Raw genomic sequence first — 10,968 nt, 5'->3', positions numbered from 1 at the left:
TGTTCAGTTGAAAAATGGTTTAGAAAGTGTTATCATGCATTGCATTTTGGATAAAATGATTCTGTGTCTTGCACAGAATCAGTGCTTTAGTTGATTACAATACTTTGAAATTCTGTTTCATAGTGTACACAAATGAAAGAACAGAGTTGCAATTACTTGCAATGTGCACAATCCAAATGGATTCCAACAGCTTGTTTTCACTTGCCCACACTATTTTCACTTGAAATACCTTTTAGAAAGTACTTAGTTATCATGCATTGCATATTGGATGAAAATGCTATGCCTTGCAATGAAACAGTGTTTAAGGTGTTTTGAATGCTTGGGATCTCTGTCTCACAGTCTACAAAAGTGAAAGAACAGAGTTGCAATTACTTACAATGTGCACATTGCAAAGAATTTACAATATCTTGATTTCACTTGGAAAAACTGTTTTCACTTGAAATATGTCTTTTTAAAGTATTTTCTTAAAATGCATTTAATTTTGGTTGACAACACTATGTCTTGAACTCAAACAGAGTTTCAGTTATACGCTGTGTATACGTTGATTAGAAGGCTTGGAAACATTGTTTCCTGGAGTGCAGAAGTGAAAGAACAGACTTGCAATGTGCACATTACAAATGTGTTACAACAGCTTGCCCACACTGTTTTCACTTGACATATGTCTTAGAGAGTATTTTGTTATCATGCATTGCATTTTGGATGAAAACGCTATGTCTTGCAATGGAACAGTGCAAATGTGTTACAACAATTTGTTTTTACTTAACTCCACGTGCCAGACATCTCAGTCGTCCTTGAACATTCTTTCCTGCTAAGACCAGTTTGTTACTCCCTGTTGCTGCACCCCTGTCTAGCAACAGCTAAGCAATAATTGAAATACTTCTGCTTTTTCATTAGCTGCGCCATCACTTCTCTAGTAATCACTTCTCTATTCGCCCTTCTTGCAGACTGGTCAAGACAAGGGCAAAGGTCACATACAGGTCACATATTTGTCACTTCCTCTTTTAAGCACGCATTTTCCCTCACAATAGTGCAGAAAACTGAAAGAACAGACTTTCAAGCTGTATATTGCAAAGGTGTTACAAAAGCTGTTACAAAAACACTGTCTTGCACTAAAACAGTGTTTAAGGTGATTACAATGCTTGGAAACACTGTTTCATAGTGTATACAAATGAAAGAACAGAGTTGCTATTACTTACAATGTGCACATTGCAAAACGTGTTACAAAAGCTTGTTTTCACTTGAATTACATCTTAGAAAGTGTTTTTTCATCTATTACACTTTAGTTGAAAACAGTATGTCTTGCATGATGTGCTATATACGCTAATAAGAATGCTCTTTCATAGTGAGCAAAAGTGAAAGAACAGTGTTGCAATTACTTGCATTGTGCCTATTGCAAACATGCTACAACAGCTTGTTTTCACTTGCACACACTGTATTCAGTTGAAATATTTTTTAGAATGTGTTTTCTTATCATGCATTACATTTTGTTTGAAAACGCTATGTCTTGCACTGAAAGGGTGTTTGAGGTGACTACATTGCTTGGAAATGCTGTTTCATAGTGTGCAGAAGTGGAACCCTAACAAGCACCTGGGATACTATAGCACCTTGGATGCCACCTAGCAAGACCATAGTAACCATTTGTTAACACTGTAGAAACCATTTCAGACTACCAGACTACTATTCAGCAACCACTTGGTAACAACTGCGGAGCAAGACCATAACAACCATTTGGTAACACCTTAGCAACCATATGAGTTGCCAACAACCTGCCAATAACCTAAACTAAAAATAAAAGTAAAATAAAATGATAACATAAATTACAATCGAGCAGGAGCTTAATCTATATAACTCAAACAGCAAGACAAGACAGTATTACCATCGCTCTAATTTAGAACTGAATCTACCACTCATCTACTGAATTGCCAATCATTTATAATGCACCACCATGAAAGGGTAATGCTAAACATTGTATACAGCCACAAGTCTATGAGGAAATGAAAAGAAAATTGGTGGAAATAAATGGAAAGAAAAAGCCTTAAAATAGAAGGAAAAGTCAAATAAAAAAATTAAAGGAAAAAGTAAAATAAAACCACAAACCATAAAGAAAAAGCCATCATGTACCCTTCATGCTCCTCTTTCATTTCTCCTGGGAACAACTAGACAACTTGGAGACACAATTTGGTACATGGTGTTATGTCTTTGGGACATTACGAGTTTGTTTCTTCGTGCTATGGTGTTAAGATTTGTTTTCCAGGTTACCCACACCAGGGCGCTCTAAGAAAACCAGTGAGTCAGAGATGACTCATCGCCACAACATGGGCAACCTGATTGGCCAATGGGATAATCAACCTTTCTTTAAATACCTGTGTTGCTAGTACATTGTTGTCCTGTGGTGGCTTAGTCAGTAGTCACCACGTGTGCCAGGGTAGACGCAGCTCTGAGTTTTGTAACATCACTGTCAGTTGTAGACACTCTTTGAGATTGGGCTGTTCAGTTTGACTGTAAAGCTGACCCTGTTGTGTTGGCGTAAAGAAACACTCCCATTTAGATTTGGTTTTATCGTTGTATATATGTTGCATATGTATGTGTGTTTGTTACCATATATACAAAGAAAACAATAACAATACAATCACTGAAAACCCCGTACAGAGGGCGTCTCTGTGTTTCTTTTTTTTATGTTGCGCCCTTTTTGGTCCTAGAATTCAAGCTCACGAAAGGTGCAGTCATAGGGTGGTGACACAAAACACGGTGACTGCACCTGCCTTAGGTTGTCCTGTACATTGGACAGGATCTTATCTGTCATCGGCTATCCAGCCTAACTTTGGACTTTAACCATGACTTCCAGTCACTCTGGAGGAACTTGGAGCTGCTGACATCATATGGCTGACACAACATAACAGGATAGTAAAGTTTTACATGAAAACTTAGCCCAGAGCGCATCCAGTGAATTGGCAGCTGCTTGTCATACAATACCCCAGAGAGGCATGTTCTAACAGTCCAAACAGCCCCAACTCCTGATTGAAGCAAATGAAGCACGAATTCTAGTAACAAACCAGATGGATCAGATCAGGAATCAAATCAAATCAGGAACGATACACACACAGAATGCTAGCAAAACAATCCCAACTACTATGCTAGTCAAGACGGACATGATACCCTCACCATGTGTCCCTCACCAGTAGCATCTGGTCTGCAGGTAGCTCGAGCCCACAGCCTCTGAGATATGGCTAGCCAAGCCAAAGTCGATGATTTTGACTCTGTACAGCTGCCTGACGGGGTCCACCAGCATGATGTTCTCAGGCTTGAGGTCAGTGTGGATCAGGCCCAGGCTCTTCTGCTTCATGAGCACCGTGGCGAACTGCTGCAGCAAGGGCCAGACACACTTCAGCAACAGTGGGCTGAGCATGCTGTCTTTGAGGAAGTCATAGAGGCTCTGCCCCAGCATCTCGAACACCCGGCCTGTGTAGTTCTTGTGCTGGAAGAACTCGTATGTGCGCACAAAGTTGAACTCGTCAGCGTTCTCCGTGCTCAGCCATCTCAGGATTAAGACGGGGAAAAGACCAGGGCAGATAAGCCATCGGTTTAATTGAACCCTGGATTCGAGGGCCAGGTTGTCCTTGGCCGAATCCGAGGGCCAGGACTCTGCAGGTTGTGGCTGCTCTCGAATTTTATCACCTTAGAGCAGGAGATCCCACTGGAGGAAACTGAAGGGGAAAAGAATATACCTTTATGGAAAGATGAAAACAGGACCACTAACCAAATGAATGCCATGCAGATCACAAATCTGTGATTTAGCTAATGCTAGCTAGCTAACGCTAACCACTAGTTAACTTCATAACTTACTCATTGTTGATTTTCCTACCTTGTGTTCATACTGCCAGTAAGTGCCAAAGTTTCTTTTTTATACAGTTATACCTCCCATGGAATTCAAAATATGACAATTAACTTGTTAAACACATTAATTACACATTGCATTTGAGATTTAATAGAGTTAAACATTTAATAGAGTTTCTTAGTTTATATGAGCCGCTTCTAGACCTATCGTGGGATGACATCACAGACTGCTGGACCTGTGGGAGGAGCCAAGGCAAAAAAATAAAAATAAAATGCCACCAAGATATCAATAGGCATTTCAATATTCTCAGCACCCAGGTGAACTACTGCCTAACATGGAACTGTTGGAAACCTATTACAGGGTGTAATTTTTTTAATTTATAAATCTATAAACTGAGAACAACATTGTCTACGGATATACAACAATGTACAAAACAAGACACAACATATAAAAATTTGAATTTTAAAACATGGAATACATACTGATCTTCTTTCAGCTCTAAAAAAAGACTTCTTCATTAATCAGAAACACGTGCGTCCAAAAAAATAACTAAGAAAACTGGGAACTAAGCTGAAGCCAAAAAACAAGCCTGCAGTCTATTCACGGGTGCCATTAAGCAAACCCACTGGAGGGGTGTCGTATGCTGGGTCTGCTGCTGGAGCCTGTAGCCTACTTTTCCTGCAGACAGGCGGGCTTGCTTGCTGACCCACTTAGCTACCTTTAAATTCTGAATCCCATGAGGCCCTGAATCCCATCAGGCCCTCATGATAAATAGAGCAATTTGAAAGGAAGATTTCTATGCAACAGACTGAAGCATGTTAGTGTGGCTCTAGGAGCAGTTCTGCTGCGGCTCTACATGGCTCAGGTTGAGAGGCTGAGACTTGGAGGCTGCCACTCTGGGATGCTGCTTGGCCCTCTGCCCGCCCCAAGGTTGCACCACTTTGCTCCAAAAGGAGTAGCGAAAAGAAGATCAATGGCTGTGGCCCGACAATGGAGGTGGTGGTGGTTGTGTGGATGGGCTGAGGACTCACCCGTGGCATGCTTCAAGTAATAAAAAGTGTTTAAAGGAAAAAGAGGCCTAACATTGCCTTAGACATATTAATAATATAAAACATAAAGGAGTATAAAGATTCTGTGTCCTTTCATAATGATTTGCGTACAGGGCAAAGGCCTCTGCAGGCTTTAGCAAAGGATCCTGGGTAGGATTTAGTGGACCTCAGGAATAAGATATATGACCTCTCCACCAGGCTCAGGACAGTATAGACAAACAATCTTCTTTAGGATAAGGTCAAGGGAAGTCTTCTCTTGGAATGTGGTGGTAATGAGTTACAACTGGCATGGGTATTGAATATCAGTTTGAATATATTGACTAATGTATGGTTTGAATGTAATGGTGGAGAATGCAAACACCCATATGTAAAATAAAGTGGGGTGAATACCTAATCACTCCTGAAAAGTTTTTTGTGTGACTGTTAGACATTCTCTTGAGGGTGCCTCAATAATGCTTGTTAACGTTAACCTGCAATAAAGAACAGGACCAGCTATTCTCTTCAACTAATTCTGAACTCTGCATCTTTATTTTTTATTTGAATGTTTAACTTTAAAACTAGCTGATTGGGCATTTTGGAAAGACAGCAGTGAGGAAGTGCTCCATGAGATCCTTCTTGCTGGTGAGCAGGCGGGAAGGCCCCAGCAGCTGAGCAAGCTTCTCCAGATGCAGCGATGTTGTTTCCCTCACAGCACTGTTTGGGTGGGTGAAGGCTTAAAGAAAAAAAAAAAAAAAACAGTAGAAATACATCTGGAGTTTGCAAACACATGCACTCTACCATCCCCTTTCTTATAGGGACTAACACATTTTCCTCCAGAAAAAATGCAACAACTACAGACTGCCCAAAAATAATTTACTATTTAACTTAAAAACTACCTGGTTGCCTATAAATATGAGCTTAAACAGAAAATCTGTGAAACAAGCTGTCTTCACATAAGCTGTTTTTTAGTTTCAGTCAGGTATAGGTGCAAACCTGGACTCTATAGGTCCAGGTTTTACTAGTGCAACAACAGCATTCAAATGACACCAAAATAGTGCCAACTATAGATACAGTGTATTGAAATGCTGTTCTTTCTTCTGAACTAATGGGATTGGTCTAGATTCCATTATTACTGCCTGGCATTGACAGTGCTTTGCTGTACTATAAATATGTTTCTGTGCCTCTCACCTCCCGGACCACAGCCAGGAACACATCGTGGACCTTGGGCAGCAGGATGTCGGTGTGGTTCTGAGCTAGAGACCACACCAGAGTCACGGTGTACATACCTGGTGTTATAATATGAGTAATAATAAACAGGTTTCATTAATATAATTAACATTTAAAAACAAAGAAACAATGTATTCTCTGTCAGAGTGACCCTCACTAATTTTTATATTTATATTTCCAAAGCATATTATTTGTGCATTTTTAGGTATCCTCTGTAATTATAGCTCTTTGCCAGCCGTTGGCCTAAAACACAATGCCTAAAACACAACGTCTTGGGTAGGCTTGGGTACAGGTGAGGCTTCCACTTCCATGCAGGAGTCCATGGAATGCTCTGACTCCACATGTGAGAGCCTCCAGGGGCAGCTCCTCCATGCTGTGGTGAGAGAAGAGGGTGTGCTCGGATCCTGCCTCCGAGCGTGTCATGGTGGAACTCTTGCCCTTCCTTATAGCTCTCAACTTCCTGGTCCATAGAGGGCTGGTCAACCACCATTGTGTCTGACTCTGAATCTGCTAGATCCTCCATTAACCCCTCAGGTTGACCCTCCTCCTCTAAGTAAGGATGGAGCGAACCGGTAAGAAGTGCCGGCTCTGTTTCTGAGCAAAGGCATGATGGTTTCTTTGGGTTCAAAGGCTCTGTTGTACAAGAGGTGTCTGGGGGAGCACTGTCTCTCTTCTTTTTCCTCCTCTTAGAAGGAGTAGAAGAGATGATCCCCTCCCTTTTAGGGCTATCAATGAAGGTGCTAGTAGGATTCCCCAGGACTGTAGAGGGAGATCTTAATGGGTCACCTGCCTCCCCTTCTTGGAGAAGCCTATCCAAGTCCTGGGTAAGGTAGGTGAACCTTGTGTCACCCATACTAGCCATGTTCCTCCCTAGGAATGTGTCCATCATATCGGCAAACATGTGAATCGCTCTTCTCTTGTCCTCATGTGCTTGCTCAGTATCCTTGGGAAGTACGGCAAGTTGCTCCCACTAGCAAACCGCGGGCAGAATAGGATTCTTGTTGCGTCCCTTAGCAGTCGGTGTTTCTTTAACGATCGTGTCATGAGAGTGGGATGACAACTAAACTGGTCTTTATTTAACGTACTAAAAACAAACCAAAGTAATCAACACAAAGAATAATGTCACACTCACCAAGCATTAACAACACAACGATCGTACACATTAAGCAATATGTGTGTTCACATACGATACAAGATACACACTTGGTTAAACACCAACGATTTAAGAATACATGTTAACAAGGAACATAACTACGAACCAGTTATAATGGGGCTCAAACCCAGGACAGAGAGGTGATGACACCAACACTTTGCTGGGTGAGCTACCATGCTTCAATGATGGTAGGCCTGTGTGCAAAACAGTTTGATCTTAGAACAAGTAAAACAAGATAAATAAAATACCAGTGGTGGAGAGTCAAACCCCAGCTGTTTTGTTGCAAGGCAAACGAACTCCCGCTAGACTGCATCGGCTATAAAACAACCTGCGTGTTTATCGCACTTCAATGGAATGGAGGATGACAAAACAGGAGGAAAAACTAAACACCACACCAAGCATGGAAAAAGGGAAAACAAAAGATGCAATGGGAAGAATGGCAGCCCCGATGCACTGGGGAAAACCAAACTCTAAAACTTCCCAGACAAAACCAGAAAACAGTGAGGAACTTTAGTGGCTAAGGGGAGCCTTGAGAGAGAGAGAGACCTGAGAGGGAAAACTGGAGAAGGGAGGGGACGTGTAAAAACATAGACACCCTTGCAGTGCAGAAGAGCACAAGGGCTCATAGACCTCAATACAAAGAGTTACTGGCAAGGAGCTTGGCTCAAAACTTTAGCAAAGACCCAGCACTGAGTGACTGGGTCACTGGGTTTATATAGACCTAGCCCAGCTGTTGGACTTCAAGCCTGATTGGTAGTGTGCCTGACTCAAGACCTCCCCCTGGTGGCCAAAGGGGGCCTGGGCCTGGTGCCAACCCTTACAAGGATGTAACATGGACAATCAATACATCAGGGGCATGACAATGGACAGACACACACACAAGCAGGGAGGAGTCTAGGAGAGGGGGCCGTGCCATGACAGCTGCATTTTGAACTAGCTGGAGCTTGTTTAGGCACTTAGTGGTACAGCCAGATAGTAAGGCATTACAGTAGTCCAATCTTGAAGTAATAAACACATGGACTAGCATTTCTGCATCATGTAAGGAGAATATGTTCCTGATCTTTGCAATGTTCCTGAGGTGGAGAAAGGCAGTCCAATAAATATTAGTTCTATGCGCTTCGAACGAGAGAATGGGATTCATAATAACTGTGATTTTTAACTGTTAGAGAAGATGCAATTGGGAGACCATTGAGATTCATTGAGTAATTAGAGAGTGAGGACCTAACTGTGGGCCTAATAAAAGCACCTCTGTTAAGTGAGAGAAAGTTTCTCAATATCCCTTGTCTGACCATGTTCCATGAGGTTTGAGGGTTTCCCAGCTGCAAATAATAAGTCTGGGAGGTTCGCAATAACTCTAGATGCAGTAGCAATCCTGACAATGCGTCTGGTGTGGTAGTGAAGTGAGTTCACTATACTGTGGCTCATATATAGTTCAAATGAAATGAGGGATTGGTCTGAGATGGCATCTGACTGGAGTAGTATAAATATGTCTATGTAGTAAATCAAGCGTATGTCCACCAGAGAGTGTGGGTTCTCTTATACACTGGATGAAACCAATTGATTCTAATATAGAACTAAAGGCCAATCTCAGAGGGTTTTGGGCACTATTAAAGTGAATATTGAAATCACCAACAATAATGGTTATTTCTACTAGAGTGACTAGATTAGAGAGGAAATTTGTAAACTCCTTAACAAATTCTGAATAGGGTCCTGGTGGCATGTAAATGCCAATTAGTGGAAGAGGCTGGGTGCGCTTCTTATGGCTGGCTACGTCATTTATGCTAGTAAAAATAATTTCAAAGAACTCAAAATCAAAGCCAGCTTTCTGGTTTATGCCCAATATGTCAATATAAATGACCACAACCAGTTATACGAGGTCAGAGTACATAGCTGTAGCCAGAAGGACACACATTGTTTAAAGACATGTACTCATTTGGCTTGATCCAGGTTTCTGTTAGACATTGTACATTCAATTTATGATCTGTCAGGATTTCATTTATCATGAGCCCTTTAGATATTAGAGATCTTACATTTAATAAACTGCCTGAAAGGTGAAGGCAGTGTTCTGTGAATCAATTATGTTAATACTAATTAGGTTATTAAGACATGTTTTTCAATGTTTTCTGTATTTCTGCTTAGCTCAGGGAACAGACACAGTGTCAATGATCAACCTCGGGTGATGTCTCATAGCGATCAGCAGACCGTTGGTTTAGCCTCTGTCTGTTGCCTGGCCTCTGCTCTGTATTGTCAAAGATTAAGTAGGCCAGTCATAAGACTGACTTATGTTACAAGAAAGGAGGGCAGCGCCCTCCATGGTAGGATGGATACCATCCCACCCTAAAAAGTGAGGCTTGCCTTCAAATGTGGTCTAATTATCTATGAACCCCACATTGTTTTGTGAACACCCCATCCAGCAGTTCAGCAAAGATCTGCCTGTAGTGTATCACCGAGTGCATTGGAATGGGACCAGAGCACACTACAGCTTCGGCTATCACTTTCGCTAATTTATACACCTCTGCAATATTATTCTTAGTAATCTCTGACTGGCGATTGCTTACATTGTTAGCTCCTATGTGAATAACTAGAACCTATGCCTGCCTAAAACTTTAAGATTACCTGTAATCCTAGCCCCCATTATACAGGGCAAGCTGACACTTAGCTATTTTGCCATAACATAGCTCATTCACCCCACTGCGGGGGCTGTAGTGTCAGAGTTGAGGGCTTGTTAACTTTGCCCAAGGCATCCAGAGCTTCTACTTCTAATTCCTTGGTATTCCTTGGTATGTTTAACACTTTCTAAGGTCTGGATGTGCACCTCTAGTGCTAGAATCTTCAGACTAGCACTTTATCTACACCTCGTACAGATAAAACTCACTAACGACAGATGAAGAATAGCTAAACATGTTGCACTCTGCACACAGAACGGAAGCAGCCATGATAGAAAAATAAAAATGTTAATGTTACTTACATTTATAGGTAGTATTGTGGATGTAGTTTTTGATAGTCTTAAATCTGTGAAAGATTCCCCATCGGAGGATGTTATAATCCATGGGAATCCCAGGATTATGCATGGTTTTGTGTCAAGGATGGAGTACGGGGTTCACCACACCAAGAGTACAGGACGCCTCCAGATAAGTTTAGTGTGCTCAATTTATTAGTAACAATTGTAAAATAAAGAAAAGGGAAAATAAAAGTAAACTAGTTCATTTCAGTTCAGTAGTCATAATGCTCCTCGAACATTAATCAACAGTCCCACTACTATATTACTTTATATAACTACATTTCTAAAAGAAATTCATGTAGTTTTTCTTTTCTATTCTTTCGGTATCTGACCATCAAATAAAGGACACTTACTGATCAGCACAAAGGATATTTACTGTGTTGAAAAGAACAAAAGTGAAAATTTAGAAGTGGACATTATAGGGTTAAATGAAAGATTGAAAGATTTGGTACAGGCAAAGGCAAGGCAAGTTTACATAAATTGCTACATAAATACATTTATTTAAAAAAAAAATCACAGACTAGTCATTAAAAAAAGTTAAAGTAGTAAAAGAAATTAAATTGAAAACAAAAATAAAGACAGAGTAAATTAAAAATTAAAGGAAATAAATGTGTAGTGCCTAAAAATGTAAAGATAAAAGTATAGTGCAATAGGAATTAAAAACACAATATCCACAACCATGTTTACAGTGATTAGCTACAGATTAGTTATAATAGCACAAATT

At 40.8% G+C, this 10,968-nt stretch overlaps 1 protein-coding gene across 3 annotated transcripts in view; it reads right to left on the bottom strand.

Annotated features, from left to right (window-relative positions):
- Window positions 1-10,384: 10,384 nt before the first annotated feature.
- Window positions 10,385-10,968, bottom strand: part of lad1 (ladinin) — a 15,039-nt gene continuing 14,455 nt past the window's right edge. For all 3 annotated transcript variants that reach the window (XM_081704912.1, XM_081704911.1, XM_035521216.2), the window contains one exon: window positions 10,385-10,968. This exon is cut by the window's right edge and continues 559 nt beyond it. The gene's annotated coding sequence lies outside the window, so the exon portion shown is untranslated.

This window comes from Electrophorus electricus, chromosome 21 (assembly GCF_041902795.1).
Source record: "Electrophorus electricus isolate QZ-2024a chromosome 21, ASM4190279v1, whole genome shotgun sequence".
Classification (NCBI taxonomy): Eukaryota; Metazoa; Chordata; class Actinopteri; order Gymnotiformes; family Gymnotidae; genus Electrophorus; species Electrophorus electricus.
Note: the sequence above shows the minus strand (reverse complement) of the source record. Positions and strands in the feature narration are given on the sequence as shown.